Consider the following 18,590-nt stretch of genomic DNA (forward strand, 5'->3'; position numbering starts at 1 on the left):
GTTGAACCAGATTTCCAAGTAAATGACCGTATGTTTTCAGCCGCATGTCTATTTTTTCCCACGGCTGTAGTTTCAGCCGCACATTTCCAGCCGCATAAAAAATGCAGCCGCACAGATACATAGTGTGAACATAGCCTTAGAGTTAGCAGCCTTTATCCTACTTACAGATGAGTTTAGGGTTTTGAGGAGGGTGGATTTAAAATAAAATCTTCAACTTCTCCCCTTTTTCTGGGATCTTTTCCTTGACTTTCAAACACTCCATCATCACCCCATTACTGTGTGTGTGTGTGTTTGAGGGGGGGGGGGGGGGTACATCTCTGAATCCGTTCTGTAGTGCCAGCTACCAACCTGTCTTAAATTTTTTCTTTATTTCTTAACTCTTAAACATCTGATCTGTTCCCTTTTATCCTGCTATATCTTTGAAAACTCTCTGCTTGACCCCTTTTAGTCTGCTTTCTACACTTTTCATTTTGCAGATACTGCCAAAACGTAAGTTTCTAACGATTGCCTGATTGCCAAATCTAAACGCAACCCCTTTGTACTAATTTTTCTTGCTCTATCTGCAGCAGTTGACACTCCTGGAGACTAACATTTTATTCCATACTTGCAATTAAATTTTCAGTCTCCTTCCCCCCAGTTCTGAGGCTGCTGCTTTGTGCAGATGACACAGAAAAATCTGTGTGTGAGCTGCTTTTTCCTTCTTCTTCCCCCTCCTTCCAAGACAACTTTTGTAAACACATGCAAATAGCTCCCTGGTCGACTGTTTCTGCACTCTGTAATGCAGAAAGTAGTAATCACAGTGAGGTCATCAGCAACTTGACCTCAGATTAATCCCTTTTGACATTACAGAGTGCAGAAACAGCCATCCAGGGACACTGTTAACATGATCTGTTTTGGAAAGGAGAGAGGAGAAGGGGGAGATAGAGTGAGCAGCTCACACAGTTTTATGTGTCTTTAGCACAACGCAGAAAGTTCAGAACTGGGGGAAGAAGTCTGAAAAGTTAATAACAAGTATTTAACAAATTGTATTTTGCCTGAGGGAAAGACCTCTTTAAGCAGTTTTGCCCCTCTGCCTTTTGTCTCCAACCCTCTTCTCATAATCTGTAAGCTCTTGCAAGCAGGGTCCTCACTCCTCATGTTTGACTTAATGGCTATATGCGTTTGTCTGATTTTTACCTATGCATGCACAGCCAGATTTGTAAAGTCCTGCTGAATCTGTTGGTGATATATAAATAAAAGTTATTCAAATTATTTTTATTATTACAGTTATTCCACATAACATTTCCTCACTTAGAATTGAATTTTATTTTATATTACAGTCAATATTCAAACACTTAAATTATTCACATTGTATCTTTATTAAAGGAAAAAGCTAATTTCGTCACAAAATAGGACTTTAGTTAATCAATTTACTTTTTCCAGGTTCCATGCTCTTAGTATTTCTCTACAGGCAGCAGTTCTCAGAATTCTTTAAGAAAAGATGTGGTTACTGAAGCAAAGTTTATCATGGTCATCAATCACTCTTTCAAAACGATAGAACTGCTATGACCCAGTGTCAGCCTTATGGACTTTGCTTGTTAAACATTATCTAAGGACATTAAAGATTGTCAGGTTGGAGCCTAAACTAGTAAGTCAAAAAGTAAATAAATAGAATAACTATAAACTTTAGAGGATATATTAAACGATTATTGAAATAAATGATTCATAAATTTTATTCTGTTAAATCCTATAAAATAAACATTCCGTACCTTATGTTTTGATATGACTTCTGTTAGTCCCTGATGATGTATTTTGGCTTCTCCTTGCCAATATAAATTTTCTGAATTAAACAAATTTACAGATTGTGTAGTTAAAGTGCTATAATGTGTTAAGCAGTCAAAACACATGCTTTTTTCCCTTAGTTTTGGTTAGAAGTTATTTTTTAAAGCAAACTATATGCATTATGCCACTCTTCTGATGTATAGGTAGGATAATTCTGCAATACTTAACCCTTAGGCGACCCTTAGGCCGCCTCCATGTGTCCAGAGCGGGGACACGCGGCGGGCGCGCTCTGAACCGGCGCAGTACCAGGTGCCGCTCGTAGCCAGGGACCGCGGCTATTAGCGGGCACGGTCCAATTGCCGTGCCCGCTAATAAAGTAATCAGATGCAGCTGTCAAAGTTGACAGCTGCATCCGATTACTTGATGCAGCCGTTCCCTGGTGTCTAGTGGGGTGGATCGCTCACATCTTACTCCTTCCGGGGTCAACGCTGTAATGGCGCTGATCCCGGCTCGGCACTCGATTGCTTCCGGAAGCAGCCGGAAGCAATCAATATACCTATCTCATCGATCTATGCTGCATATCTATGCAGCATAGATCTCAATGAGAGATCAGTGTACTTATACTAGAAGTCCCCCAGGGGGGCTTCTAATATAAGTGTAAAAGAAAAAAAAGTGTTATTATCAATAAAAATCCCCCTCCCCTAATAAAAGTCAGAATCACCCCCCTTTTCCTATGTTTTAAATAAAAATATATAAATAAAGAAATGAACATGTTTGGTATCCACGCGTGCATAATCGCCCAAACTATTAATTTATCACATTCCTGATCTCACACGGTAAACGCCGTAAGTGCAAAAAAATCCCAAAGTGAAAAACTGTGCATTTTTGGTCGCATCAAATCCAGATAAAAATTGTAATAAAAAGCGATCAGAAAGTTGCATATGCGCAATCAATGTAAAAACAAAAAGAAAAAAACGCACTTTGGGAGTGGTAATGTTCCTATGGTTGGAACAGGACTCTAGGAAATAAAACACTCACAATTGGTGAGTGGTGAAGCTTCACCACTCACTGCAGACCATTGCCCAAGAGATTAATAACACAATTCTGTCGGGATCGTAACACCCTCCGGAGGATCCAAATCACCGTTCCAACATGGAAAGGCATTAAAAAAAAAAAAAAAAAAAAATTGAGGAGCGATCTATTCTCTAGCAACCAACATTTAACCTTGATAATCTCTCGGAGGGGAGATTGATCAAACTCCCCCCCGTCACCAGGAAATCTCGTAGCCGCAATACAGCCAGTCGATGTTGCACTTCTCAGTGAAGGACAGGATTTCTCCCCAGATCTTCTATGCGCAGCCTATTGAGTCTTCTGTCATGCTTTACAGCTAGGACCGGAGCAAATTCCTCGATCACAGTGATTTGAAGATAAATTCGGTGATTGCAGGAACAGAAAGGGGGTTAGTCATGTGGTTGGTTTTATTCAGGGGCTCTGCTCACATCTGTGCTCAGTGGTGTAGCCTCCTTACACCTGCCCAGTGACCCAGTGTTTGTGTCTGGGATGGCTTCTGTGTGGGTCTTTGTAGGGGGGGGGGGGTCTGGAGAAGTGCGTATGTGGTGCCAGGCTGTCAGCAGAGTGGGGTGGTGGGGCTGGGGGAGTGTGTTTGTGGTGTCAGGCTGTCAGCAGAGAAAGGGGGGACGGGGGAGCTTGTATGTGGTGTGAGTTTGTCAGCAGAGTGAGGGGTGGTTGTGGGGAGTGTATACAGTATGTGGTGTCAGACTATCAGCAGAGAGAGTGAGGGGGGCTGGAGAAGGGCTATCAGCAGAGAGAGAAAGGGGGGCTTTGGGAGTGTTTATGTGATGTCAGACTGTCAGCAGATAGAGTGAGGGAATCTTGGGGAGTTTGTGTGTAATGTCAGGCTTTCAGCAGAGAGATTGCAGGGGTCTGGGGGAGTGTGTATGTGGTGTCAGGCTTCCAGCAGAGAGGGGGGTCTGGAGGAGTGTGTATGTGGTGTCAGGCTGCCATAAGAGAGAGTGTGTGGGGGGGAGGGGGGCCTGGTGGAGTGTGTGTGTATGTGGTGTTAGGCTGTCATCAGAAAGAGGGGGTGAAGGAGTGTGAATTACCGACGATAATTTTCAAACATGTTGAAAAACAAAAATGAACTTTTTTTATCTGTTGATTGATCAATGGGTGTTATTACATGGACAGATAATTGCTCAGTGTAATAGGGCCTTAAGTATTAGTATTATTTTAGTGAATCTGCCCTTAATAGTGGTAATATTTTTTTTTTTACATTAAAGGGAGCTCAGTGTCTGCACTGTACTAATGGGTTTAGGGGCTTTTAATAAATATACATTTAGGGTATAAACCCACACACCGTATATGCAGCGTATTTACTGCTGCGATACGCAGCAAACTCGCAGCAAAATCGCAGCAAAATCGCAGCAGATTAGATCTAAATAACTGAACACAGCATCAAATCTGTACCAACAAATCTGCTGCGTATTTGTTGCATATCTGCTGCATATACGGTGTGTGGGTTTATACCCTTAATTCTGCAGCAAAACCTTTTTAGACAATTGTATACTTCCAGCTTTGTGACAACAGTTTGGGGGTGGCCTTTTCCTGTTCCATCATTACTGTGTCCTTGTTTACAAAGTGAGCGCCAAAGGAGGTGGTTTCGCCAACTTGGTGAGGAGAAGCTTAAGTAGCTATACAGAGCTCTCCCTGGCTTCAACTGCATCAAACACCTTTTCAATGAATCAGAATGTCTATTGTGATACAGAAAGCAATGCCTCACAAATGCTCCCTTGGTTGTCTGGACAAAATTCCCACAGATACTCCAAAAACATCTAAGAAGCAATAAAAGACCCACCTCCATGACAACATCCAGAACTTTTAATGGGAATGGCCAGCAATTTTATATAAATGTGATCCTCAGGTGTCTACAAACTCTTGGAAACAGGAAAAATCTGTTAGAGAATGATGTGCGCATGTCTCTCAATAAATTTGTCATGTCTTTGCCCCTGTGACACAAATTGTAACCTACACCAACTATGATATACTTTCTACTTTTATGCAGGAAAATGACTAAATGGCTTATTTAAAGTGTATATTCTTCTAAAGGAAAACACAATTGAAAACCCAATGATAATAATATACAAAATGCTAATTAAGTTGGTTTTGATTATTGTAACAAGCACAATGTTATTATTGATACAACTTAAGGCTATTTTCACACAATGTATATTTTCATAAAACCACGGCCGTTGTACAATGGCCGTGATTATTACGGAAATATACGTTGCCTTAACGTCTATGGGATTCCGGCTACACATACACAAAATACTGTGAACCTGTTAGGACTATGCCTGTTAGAATCTTGGCATAGTCTTCGGATTGCATAGTGGATCTGAGACTGCACTTTTTGTCATTATTTTGTAATCATGTTGTGTTTTCTTTACTCTCTCTGAAGTCTCTCCTATTCTCCTTTTTGCTCTCATTGCTTGTTAGTTTTGTTGTGTTTTCCTGGCTTCTTCACAGTTAATTTGTGTTTAGTTGATTCTCTGACAGACAGGTCTTCCTTGTAGCAAGGTGTCCGTGGCTGGGAATCAGGGTCTGAGCCAATCCAGCCTTGAACCAGATACCTGATCTCCCATAAAGCATTGCAAGCATCTATACTAGATCTGTCTGCAAGCGTTTCCTATTCCCTGTTTTGTCTGTTTCGACCTATGCTTAGATAACTGACTATTCCTGTTATCTGCCTACCCAGACCTTTTGGCCTTGTCTCTGACTTCACTACTTGGACTTTGATTTTGTGTCTGTCTGTGTAATTTTTCAAACATATCCAGGCTTGCTGCCACCTAGGGCAGTCCATGGCAAGTAGGGGTCAGCAGGTGGGATTTCAGCCTAGGGTCCACTGTCCGTGTCCATCTTCCTTGCTTTTCTGTTCGACTATCCCTGACAGAACCTAAAAAGATTAATTCCTCAGTACAGTATCAATACAATCATGCCTATTTCATACATTTAATCCTATAGGCACACTATTGTGTCTTTTGCTTCTGACCTTAACTCCTATCCAGTGATTGGCTGCGCGGCCTGTCATTGCAGGCACTATATGTTGAAGGTGTGGTGATAATATTATTTCTTATATAATGGTAGTAGGTGATGTGGATATGGGGGCGTGGTACCTTGAATGTCCCTCTTAACTCCCAGCAAAAGTTGGGAGGTATGCATACCTGTAGTATATAGTTTTGGAGTCCTGTATACCTGTAGTGTATAGTTGGAGTAGGGGGTCCTATATACCTGTTGTATATAGTTGGTGGAGGTCCTGTGTACCCATAGTGTATAGTTTTGGAGTCCTGTATACCTGTAGTGTATAGTTTTGGGGTCCTGTGTACCTGTAGTGTCCTGTATACCTGTACTGTATAGTTGGAGTAGGGGGTCTACCATATATTTCTGTGGATCTGTTCTCAAGCAGCTGCCCCAGCAACCCATCAGATTCCAGTTCCCTTTGAAAATGAAAATAGTAATTTTCACTGTTGGACGTTGTGTAAACATAGCCTAACCCGGTGTCTTAAAAACATTGTAAGGCTATGTACACTATACGTAAAAGTATGGCCCTACTTTGTGAGGTGTGGACATAGCCTTATTTTCTGTGGGATCCCGGCCGAAGCGTATACACATCGTATACGCTGCGGCCGGGATCTCGTATGGGGCCACAAATAATTCAGTGAATTGTGGCCGCAGAAAGACCTGTCAGTTCACACAATGAAGCGAGTGGCTCTGGCCGCTTGCTTCATTGTGAGCTGTGGGAGGTTCTGATGCGGGTGTGTGCTGATGCGCCCGCATCAGAACCCTTCGGCCGGAAAGATCATGTGAGATGATCCGGGCAGAGACTGGCCGTTCCGTGACCCCTTTGTGTGAAAATAGCCTAAAGGATATAAGGGATGATAGAAAAGTAATTTGTTATCTTAAAGCTTCAACATTTATTACTGAACTGGCAAAGGTGCTTGAATTAATATTAGGGATGAGTGAACCGAACTGTTATGAACCAGTTTTGTTACGAACGTTACGAATCTGGTAAAAATAACAATGGCGACGCAAAATTGTACTTTTGTCACAGAATAGACCAGGATACAAGGGATTATTACTCCTATAATATCTTGTATCAAGGTTTTCTGTGAATATCAAGATGTGTGACATCACCCCTGTTAGGTGAGTCCCCAAAAAAAAGTCCCATCACTGTTCCAGAAACAAAAAAAGTAAAAAAAAAGTCCCATCAGCTGTCCCATCACTGCACAGTTGTGTAGAAAAATGTTGGCGACTCATTGGGATTCTTGGTGTCCAAGACCGTGCACCCCAGTGCTGATGTCTGGTCCTTTAATTATGGGCAAGAACAGTACATGTCTGTTACTGCCCATTGGGTCAACATTCCCCCAGAAGACCACCAGAAAGTTAGCCCATTCTTGCCACTGTCTCCTCTCCGGTGCTTTAGGGGGGCAGTTCTGCACAAGTTCTGCCTCCACCAGCTTGCAACAATCCACCACTTTGACTGCAGTCCAACCTGCCCCGGTGTCTCTCAGGCTGTCCTCCATTTTGTGAGCCTGGGTAAACAAATCCACAGTGGGCAGGAGCTCCTCCGGACCATCGGGTAGGAGATAGTTCACCTTGGCTCAGCCATTCATATAACGTTGTGAAGTGTTGTAGCCCACAAAGGGAGGAACCTTTTCTCTGCAGTGCAGCAGGGAGGGCTGCATCATACACATTGTATGGCACATGTGATAAACCTCATAGTGCACAGGTTTCTTCAAACATGTCGTGCCAATTGTTGATCCCTTTTGAGGACGTGACTCTGTGAGCAGGCATCAACAACATCATCCCACTCGTCCGTATTCTGGAAAGTGCGGTAACCAACATCATCAGCGAGGAATCCCAGGCCACCACTCCAAGGCTAACCATCCTCCTCCATGAATAGTCTGTTCACAATCATACTGGCCTGGGTGCAATCAGGTACTGCCTCCTCCTCCTCAAATATTCTGTTCCCAATCATACTGGGCTTGGTGCAAACAAGTGGTGCCGCCTCCTCCAATAGTCTCTTTTCAACCATACTGAGCTGTTTGCAATCAAGTACTACTGCTTCTTCCTCCTCCCCCTCCTCCACACTGAGTCCAATACAGTACTATTACTGCTGCTGGTTTAACTGTAAAATGTCTGTTTTCCACCTACTGGGTCCAAGGAACTTTGTGTAATCACTTACACCTTGGCTAATTTGTTTTCACAATTTTTGCACTTAGATTTTTTCCCTTTTTCATTGTAATAGCAACTGCAACTAAACAAAACTATACCCTATCAGACTCCCACTATTGTAGCTGCAATTATTCAGCCGTTATTGCAAGGTTCGTTTTAGGTTCGGTTCGTACGAATCCGAACTTCACGAAAGTTCGCCGGATCGAACCAAACCGAACTTTTTAAAAGTTCTCTCATCCCTAATTGATATAATATGTTTTTTTTTACAACTGCCAAACTAAAAAATATGTTAAAATGACATAATAATGGATGGAATAATAAAAAGCAATGTTAAAAGAAGTTGTTACATTTTGAAGGGCAATATTTTGCCCTCCAAATGTATTATGCCATTTCAAGAGTATTTGCATAACAATTTATGTTACCTCCGTCTGTTGAGGTATTTTACATAATTTGCTATTGAACTACTTGGAAAGCAATTTGCTAATATAATGTTATCAATGAAAACCTTCTTGTTACAAATGAAAGTGATCTGAAAATATAACAGTGTAAGTATAAAAAAAAGTAGAAAATGAGGTAACATTCTCTTAGAGTATGAAAACTGCATATCATGATTATTGCCCAAACGTAACATCTTTCTTATGTCTCTTAGTTCTTCAAGCTTACAGGACATTAATAAGTAGCAATATGTAGATATTATTTAATGCTTCTTTCATATTTTACAATACAGTCTTAGACAGGGTTCACACTATGTGAAACACTGGCCTTTTTGTGACCCGTTTGGTGTCAGTGAAGATAATCCTTTGTGCTGAATTGGGGTGTGATTGCATCCGTGTGTGCCTGCATCCCAATTCACCATTAAACACAATGGAGCCACACTCTCCATTGTGTGATCTGTCAGGCTTGTACGGCCAATATTCAATGAATAGCGGCTGCACAAAACTGACATGTCAGTTTTTCCTGCGGCTGCTAGGGATCCCGGACATAGTGTATACTATGTGTATACACTCCAGCCAGGATTCCCTCAAAATGCAATGCACGTAACATTTGTATTAATCACGGCTATTGTTGCAAATTGGCAACAACAGCTGTGATTAATACATAATTTACGTTGTGTGAACATGGCCTTAATTGTATAGGATATTAAAATTAACTACATAAAAGAAAATTATCCCCCATTTTGGTTTACAAATTAAAATCAAAGATTGAAATGTACATTATTTTGGGGCAGCTATTTTGCCTCAGCTGCTGCTTTGCTCTGTTAACAACAGCTAACAGGTGTAGGTTACAGCAGTCAAGTGGACCTTTCTGTCTTCTATGGCAGAATGCTCTGGGAAGCTCTGACTAAAGAATGTTATTTTCTTTTCCCTGTTGTCAAAAGTGAACACTGTGTTACCTTCTATTTTAAACCTTACAGATATACCCAGTGACATATTTGCCACTAGGAACCCGAGAGCCAGCCTATTGCCTAGGCTGTATCCCTGTTTTCCAGGCAGCACTCGGGCTGTCCCCATCTTCCCCATGGAACAAGAAGACTGTGGGAGTCAAATGCCGATGTTTCGGGTTCATACGAACCTGAACCTCAGCCCTGTTCGATCATCTCTATTTGTGACTGCTTAACGGTGTGTAATCCAGGGCAGCATGAGGACCCCTTTATGCCCACATGTAATTTTAGGCCCCATCTTTGTCGCTTATATAGTGTTATAGCCATTTTCTGCCTCAATTTATTGTCCCCCCCCCCCATGCCTCAGCCTCCACTGTGTCCCCAAATAGTACTATGTCCATTCTGTGTCCCATATGTGACCCCATGGGGGAAAAAAAACTCACCTGTCACACCTAACGACATCTGTTATTTTAGACTCAAAATGATGGACGTCACTTTAAATAGAGCAGAATAACCTTTGTGTAAACATAGCCATTAAATGTTTATCACAAAAATATAAGATCTAATACTCTTTTTGAAATAAAGACAAAAAAAGACTCTCACGAGAAAATTCACAGCACTGTGTAAATAAGTATTTCATTTTATGTGTGTTGTTTCCTCAATATTGACTATTTAATAAATTAGCTTCTAATGTTTTAGTTGTAATTTCCTTTAGTAGCAGAATCTCCCAGTTTCATTTTGTGGACTGATCAAACAACACACAATAATAAGCAGTACTCATGATACTTCTTCCCTCCTGGGAAATATTTATTATTGTCTGTGGTCTGAAACTAAAGGTTTTCTGTTTGGGAAAAAACAACTATTGTCAAAGATGTGCACAGAGCAGACACAAACATTTTTATAGTTAACAATGATTCAAGAGGTATACCCCATTACACGCTACAGAACCAGATCAATACATTTTTGTGTTGAAACTTTAGACTGATAAAATATTTTTTTAGTTGCTTAGAAATACTTAATTATTATGAAGCAGTGTAATGGTCAATTTATGGTGAGCTAATAACTGATATCCTATCAAACTAAAGAAAGAATTGCTGATCTATTGTCTGTCTAATATTGCTATATAAAAAGTACAAAATCAATATTTTCATTAGCACCTTCTATCTTCTGAAATCCACAAAGCACAAATGTCATAAGTTAACTGGTTGTATTCATAGGCATTGTAAAACCTCATGTGTGACATTACACTGCAATGATGTTAGAAGCCAAGAAACATGGTAACTGGAACACTGAAAACCATACAGAAACAAACAACTTGAGTCTATTCAATCCAAGAAGTTATATTATGTTCTGTATCTATTACGTTGTTGTACTAATGTATAAACCAATGATATTTTTAATGCAAAATTTAAAAGTGAATCTGTCAGTTGTTGTTCATGGTTTATTCTGCTGACACTATTAGATAGCTGTTAGGTAGGGATGGTCCGAACCTGCCGAGGTTCGGGTTCGTATGAACCTGAACTCTCAGCAATGATTCCCGCTGTCTTCCACCTACGTGTAGAGGGTGGATACAGCCGGAGGACTGCCTGGCCATAGCCATAGGCTGTATCCCAGTTTTCCAAGCGGTCCTCCGGCTGTATTCACCCTCTCCACGGAGTTGGAAGACAGTGGGAATCATTGCCGAGAGTTCAGGTTCATACGAACCCAAACCTTCGGACCATCCCTACTGTTAGGACAAGAAGATGGGGAAGAGGCATTAAAGATTGCACTTGATCAGGAGCTTTTCATCTGGAAAAGTAAACAGAGGGATCGGGGCAGACATAAGCTATGGCAGGCTGTAATTTTTTTTTCTACTAAATTGAAATACCCTTAAATAGTATTTCAGTCCCATTGTTGTGCTTCTGCAATTCACTATAAGCCAGAGGATGTGTTTTTTTTTTTTTTTTTAAATAACGTTTGTTTTAGATCAGTTAGTTCACTCAGCTGCAGCAGTGCACAAGAACATGTACGACTGCTGGCCAATCAGAATTCATCTTTCCCCGGGCAATCTGTGCGGAGTAAAGGGAGACCTGACTGCCTTGGCCTCTTCTTTGCTGTTACTAAAGACTAAATGGACTAAAGACTGATGGAGACGACTAGTGGATGAATGTATAGCATATTTCATATAAAAACAGACAGTAAAATGAAGGAAGTAAATCACAAAGATGCAGCATATCCCCTCCCCTTGTGATTTAACATAATTTATTCGTAACAACAGTACCCAGAAAATATTTATTTATTGGTTGCTTATATGTATTGTTATTTCATTCTAAAAGCTTATATCAGCTTTTTTTTCGTTCTAAATCCGGTTCTTCTGGTATAGTAGTCCTTAGTAGGCCACAAGATAAGCTTTTCTACAAAGACCTGCTTTATATTAAGTAAATACAATGTGAATATAGTTTTCCTAATCACATTTTGTACAGCTATACTGAATAAAAGCCAGACTGTTGTACTGCTAAAGTATACCTAATTAAGGTTATTTTGGATAGCTTCACAAATCTTTTAATACATATTTAATACTGTTTGCGGGCTTCAAGTGCTCTTAGTATCAAGCCATAATATAAGAGGATCTTACAGGTATATGAATCTAGCCCTGCCATTTAAATGGTATGAATAAGTAATGCACTGAGGAAATACAAGGTCACAAGGTAATCTGAAGTACATGTTGTTTAATTCAGCAGGTTAAAATACTACAAAGGTGGTTTCACAAACTGCCTAATGTAGCAGGATTGTTGTGCTTTTTTTCCTCTATACTTGCCAACTTTTTGGTTTTCCTGTGCCCAACAGGCTAATCAACTGTTTATTTTGTGTCTAGTTTGTCTATTTTTTTCCTTTTTTCCATGTTTCTTTTTACATTGAAACACAGTAAAAATTTAAAAAAGGAAAAATAAGTGATTATCATCTACTTTTGTCTCTGACACATCCCTTTCTACCACATTTTAGTCTCACCATTTTTTGGGTGTTGTAATTTCCAAGACAAGACATCTCAAGATGACCTACCCACTCAGCTAATGGCTATGGTTCACACAAAATCTCTCTTCCTTTTTTAAAAGAAAAAAATACTTCCTTCATTTTGAGTTTAAAATGATGTTTGTAATTTCTCAGTTTAACTACCCGTCAGTGCAATAATGGCTGTTTGTACATTATTCTAGTTCAGGTGGATTAATTGGCCTTTGGGTGTGTCTTTAATTGAAAAGTTCATTGAATTTCATAGTAAAAATGGTGAAAAAAGAAACTGTGTGAACAACTAAAAATAATGTCTGCTGTTTGCAAAAGACATCTGAAAATCATTGTCATGATCATTATTTTGACATTTTATACACTGTGTGCATAGGACATCTGGCATTCCATTGATTTCAATGCATTGCATTGAAGTCAATTAAATAGCAGTAATAACAGATTTCTTTTTAAACAGAAAAGGCAGACATCTCTTTCTTTTTTTTTTTTTACATTGTGTGAACAATTGTGTGAGCCAATCACTGACTAAGACTGGAAGTTCTGCAGTTTTTTTTCCCATTGGTTATTATTAAGCCTTACTTATCTCTAAAAAAAATTCTAAGAGACATTAAAGGGGTTATCCAGTGCTCCAAAAACATGGCCACTTTCTTGCAGAGACAACACGACTCTTGTCTCCAGTTCAGGTGCAGTTTGCAATTAAGCTCCATTCACTTATATGGAACTGAGAAGCAAAACCTCGCCCAAGCTGGAGACAAGAGTGGGGTTGTCTCTGGAAGAAAGTGGCCATGTTTTTGTAGCGCTGGATAACCCCTTTTAAATCTATGATAGCCTTTGTATATAAGGATCCTCCTCCAAATGTTGGCTTGTAAAACAGATTGAAAATGTTAACCAAATACTTCTATTTTAAACCTTACAGATATACCCAGTGACATATTTGCCACTAGGAACCCGAGAGCCAGCCTATTACCTAGGCTGTATCCCTGTTTTCCTGGCGGCACTCGGGCTGTCTCCACCTTCCCCACGGAACAAGAAGACTGCAGGAGTCAAATGCCGATGTTTCGGGTTCATACGAACCTGAACCTCAGCCCTGTTTGATCATCTCTATTTGTGACTGCTTAACGGTGTGTAATCCAGATGCCTAGGGCAGCATGAGGACCCCTTTATGCCCATATGTATTTTAGGCCCCATCCTTGTCGCTTATATAGTGTTATAGCCATTTTGTGCCTCAATTTATTGTTTGCCCCCCCCCCCCCCCACGCCTCAGCCTCCACTGTGTCCCCAAATAGTACTATGTCCACTCTGTGTCCCATATGTGACCCCATGGGGGAAAAAAACCAAAAACTCACCTGTCACACCTACAGCCCCCCCCCCCCACACACACACACACACATACACACATCTTCAAGTGGTCACTTCACAGGTGCTTCCAGAGACAAATACTGTCAGGTATTTGTGGCCCTAAGGTTTGTTATGTTTTTCTTAGGGTTTTTTTTGTACTAAACACAGGTATGGTTTCATTTTTTCTTCTATTCTTCCCCTTGTTTTTGGATATACTGCTAGAATCACCAGCAGAGCAAGTGGTGGTAGCAATCACTGTTCACTATATAGAGGCTACACAGTGTAAACATGTAGGGCAGCCTTAACGTGGGTACTGTATATACAGTACATGGGGGGGGGGAGATGGGACCCTGCTCTGTATACCATTGTGCTGCAGAGCTTGATAAGAGCTTCCCTACACAAACATTGTTGGCAGCAGAGGCCCGTGTTGCTCCTTACTGCCAATCAATGGAAGTTAAATTGTGAATGATAAAGAAAATATACATTTATTATATTTAAATTTCTATCACAATGTAATATAACTTCATTAAAGCAACTTGTTAGCAAAGAAAGTTCAAGTTAAGTTCATTCTTTTCAGTTGTCTAGTGTCCACCCAGAGGATCCAAAACACCTTCCTACATAGAAGCCTTTTTCTCAAGTTTCTCCACTTATAAGGTGCATCACACTTTCTATTCCTTTCACCACCATACTGTCTATATTGCCAGTGATTACTTCATCAAAATGTTTAAACACATTTGACATGCCACACTGTCTGCCAAACCCTTCCCCTCTTGCTCCTGAAACTTGTTTCATTACACATGTCTTTAACGGTCAGGTGGCACATCTAATGTATTGCATGAAACAGTTAATGAATACAATTTTCTATCTATCTACAAAAATTCATAGGTTTAAAATAACAACAACAACAACAACAAAGCTCGGTGAGTATCTATAAACAGTATTTGTTTTTGTATTGTAAAGAATATCACATATTCAGAAATTATGCAAAGCAAAATATGCAAAGTAAGAAAAGTATGGACAAATCAGTAGCTGCCATATGAAAATAAGGTTGCTTGGATGACATCTTGAAGTTGGAGGTGTCATCATCAGGGAGGAAAGAACCATGCAGTATACACAGTGGCAAGTGTGAGAGCAGAGAAAGACAGGTTGGTACTTAGCATTTAGTCGTAAGCATGTCGTATAGTCACCTAAAATGACAGGGAGACCGTTTTCCAAAATTCAAAGAGTTGGTCTGTGCTATTGGTACTAACAACAACTCTATAAAATTGCTTGAAGAATAACCAATATAGTGAGAGTGCTCCATCCTTTTGCAAGTAGGATGGTGAGTGATATATTTCAATGGTGATATTACCACCATTTTTATCTATAACTCTTCCATATAAAATTCTAAGCTAAGTCTTTATAACACCTATGGAAAACTTATATTTACTGAAGTATTTTGATATTTTTTCTTTACATTATAGAATGTGGTTAACGACTTAAACATCTAGAAAATGGGTACATCCATCATACTTGTCTATCTACAATTTTCAATGCACTCAATGTCCCAAAAAGCATCATATGAACACATCAAAATGAATAAAGAATATATTACATTGAAAAAGTATAGTATAGAAACAATACGGAATTCATTGAGCTTTATAACAGAGAAAGGCACATCAAAAATACACAAAATGCTACAATGTACCACAAAATGCTTATATTGTATATTTTAAACGTTGTGACTATTAAAATGTATTACTGATCACAATACAATACATTACAATTCCAATATGTCATCTATCAACAATTTAGAAAGACTTCCAAACAAGACCAACTTGCACCAAAACACCATTACCAAAACCAAAAGAATAAAGCAATATAAAACATTTGCTCCATATTAATATAGTCTCAGGTCATGTTCCCACACTGTACAAACAACGACCATTCTGTGTGAACGATTGTTATTTTACACTATCTGTGGACGGAATTAATGAACATAATCATTCATTCTGGGGAATGGGTGTTGTGTATACGGCGTGTGAACATAGCCTCAGTCTGTATTTTACCAGCCATAATGTTTTTCTTTATACTTAACTACAGAATACTATTATCAGCTACAAAATCCAAAATATGCAAAATATACAGTATATAGCTCTGAAAGCAGTGCAATTATGTTATTAGAGAGGAAAAAATATAAATACTCACGATTTTGTGTTGGTGCTAAATGCCCCGAAAATAATATATCCTGTAAGAAAAAGAAATTATTTAAATAAATGAACATGTTAACCTAAAGATTGAGAAATAGATTATCTTAATCCTATTCTCTGAAGACAAATGAACGAAAAGTAAAAAAAAAAGTAAAGTCTAGCTTGTCTTATTCACCATGTCCACCTCAGTATTTTGAGCCATATCCTGTCTTTCTAGCTGGAACCATTCCTGAGTTACATGTTTTTCTAAAAGCCGATCTACAACCAAGATAGGAAACTACATTTCCCATTATGCATCTCCCTGATGGGTCCATTTGCGTACTCACCCCCTTAGCTTTCTCTCCTGCTGCTTTTTTTTCACTGATTTTGCATCACATCACACCAATATGTATTCCATACTAGCTGAAGATGTAGCAGAAACTGACGTGCACATGGTGTAGCTATGTGCTGCATAATGGGCATCTGTTTACCAGGGGTGGGGGTGTGTGTAAGTTTAAATCTCTGCTTGCTGCCTGTGAAAGAATAGATTCTAGTTCCATCCAGAATCTAAGAACATCTATAACACTTACCATATGCAGAGCTGAGGCACAAACACAGGTACATATATCAGCATTCACTGACAGCAAGCACAGATAGAACTATAACTTTTCATATTTCAGAAACCTAGGCTCAGGGACATGTGAACTTCTATGGAATCAGCACAGATGCATGTAGATGATGCAGATAATGTCTCCTAGGGAGTTGGGTTACCAAGTCAATAGAAAGCTAACCTGGCCCCCAAAAGACGGAGCTGAGCGTGGTCAAAGTGGACTAAGAGTAGAAGATTTCAGACATCCAGAGCGAATAAGAATGAGAAAAAAAACAGGTAAAGGCTATGTTCACACAACGTCTTTTCAGCTCCGTTTAGAATAAAGTCCGTCATTTTGAGTCTAAAATAACGGATGTTATTTAGCTGTCTGGCCTCCCCTTAGTGCAATGACTGGTGTTTGAACATTATTCTAGTTTGGGGTTACTAATTGGCCTTTGGGTGCAGCTTAATTGAAAATTCCATTGAATTTAATAGTAAAAAAGGGAGAAAGAACGGTCGAAAAAGAAAAATTGCATGTAAACAACTAATTAAAAGCGTGCTCTGTTTGCAAAAGACGTCCGAAAATATTGATCATGTTCATTTTTTTGCCGTCTGCGGTAAAAACATCCGTTATTCAATGTATTGTGTGCATTAGACGTCCGTCTTCACATTGACTTCAAAGCATTGCCATTGCAGTAATTTAAATAGCGGCAAAAACAGGCATTTTTTTTTTATATCAAAATCAGCCGCCTTTTCTCTATTTTTGACGTAGTGTAAACATAACCAAGGGGTGCAAGCTATGGCGCTGTCACCCAGTATTAAACCCTTAATCTCTGTGGGCACAGTGTTTAACCCCTTAGCGACCCATGACGTATCTGATACGTCATGGTGCCGCTCGGGGTGTTCAGAGCGGGGTCCCTTCGGGACCCCGCTCTGAACGGCGCTGATCCCGGCTGACACGTGCAGCCGGGCAGTGCCTCTATTAGCCGGTGCGGGTCCCGTTGCGGCGCCGGCTAATTAAGCCTCTAAGTGCAGCTATCAAACCTGACAGCTGCACTTAGAGGCTTCAGACCTCACGTCCCTGGTGTCTAGTGGGACGGATCTTCCCGTGTCGGGCCTCAGCGTCGGAATGACGCTGATCCCGGCTCGGCAATAGATTGCTATGGCCTGCAGCAGGCCATAGTAATCTATGACCGATCTAATCGATCTTTGCTGTGTATATACACAGCATTGATCTCTATGAGAGATCAGTGCTGTCTATATACAAGTCCCCCAGGGGGACTTCTAGTTACAGTAAAAAAAAAAAGTAAAAAAGTGTTTTTATTAATAAAAAATCCCCTCCCCTAATAAAAGTCCAAATCACCCCCCTTTTCCCATTTTATAAATATAAATTAATAAATAAATAAATAAATAAACATCTTTAGTATCGCCGCGCGCGTAATCGCCCGAACTATTAATTAATCACATTCCTGATCTCGCACGGTAAACGGCGTCAGCGCAAAAAAATTGCGCATTTTTGGTCGCATCAAATCCAGAAAAAATGTAATAAAAAACGATCAAAAAGTCGTATATGCGCAATCAAGGTACCGATAGAAAGAACACATCATGGCGCAAAAACTGACACCTCACACAGCCCCATAGACCAAAGGATAAAAGCGCTATAAGCCTGGGAATGGAGCGATTTTAAGGAACGTATATTTGTTAACAATGGTTTGAATTTTTTACAGGCCATCCGATACAATATAAGTTATATATGTTATATATCATAGTAATCGTAACGACTTGAGGAACATGCATAACAAGTCAGTTTTACCATAGGACAGACGGCGTAAATGCAAAACTCCCCGAAATCAAAACAAATTCGTTTTTTTTTCAATTTGACAGCGCAAATGATTTTTTTCCGGTTTCGCAGCATATGTTATGGAAAAATAATGCCTGTCATTGCAAAGTACAATTGGTTTCGCAAAAAATAAGCGCTCATATACGTCTCTAGGTGAAAAAATGCAAGCGCTATGGACTTTTAAACTTAAAATGGAATAAGCAAAAGCGCAAAAACGAAAATAGGCTTTGACCTTAAGGGGTTAAGTGCAGGAACAGAAGCAGCTTC

The sequence above is a fragment of the Dendropsophus ebraccatus genome, chromosome 7 (assembly GCF_027789765.1).
Source record: "Dendropsophus ebraccatus isolate aDenEbr1 chromosome 7, aDenEbr1.pat, whole genome shotgun sequence".
Classification (NCBI taxonomy): domain Eukaryota; kingdom Metazoa; phylum Chordata; class Amphibia; order Anura; family Hylidae; genus Dendropsophus; species Dendropsophus ebraccatus.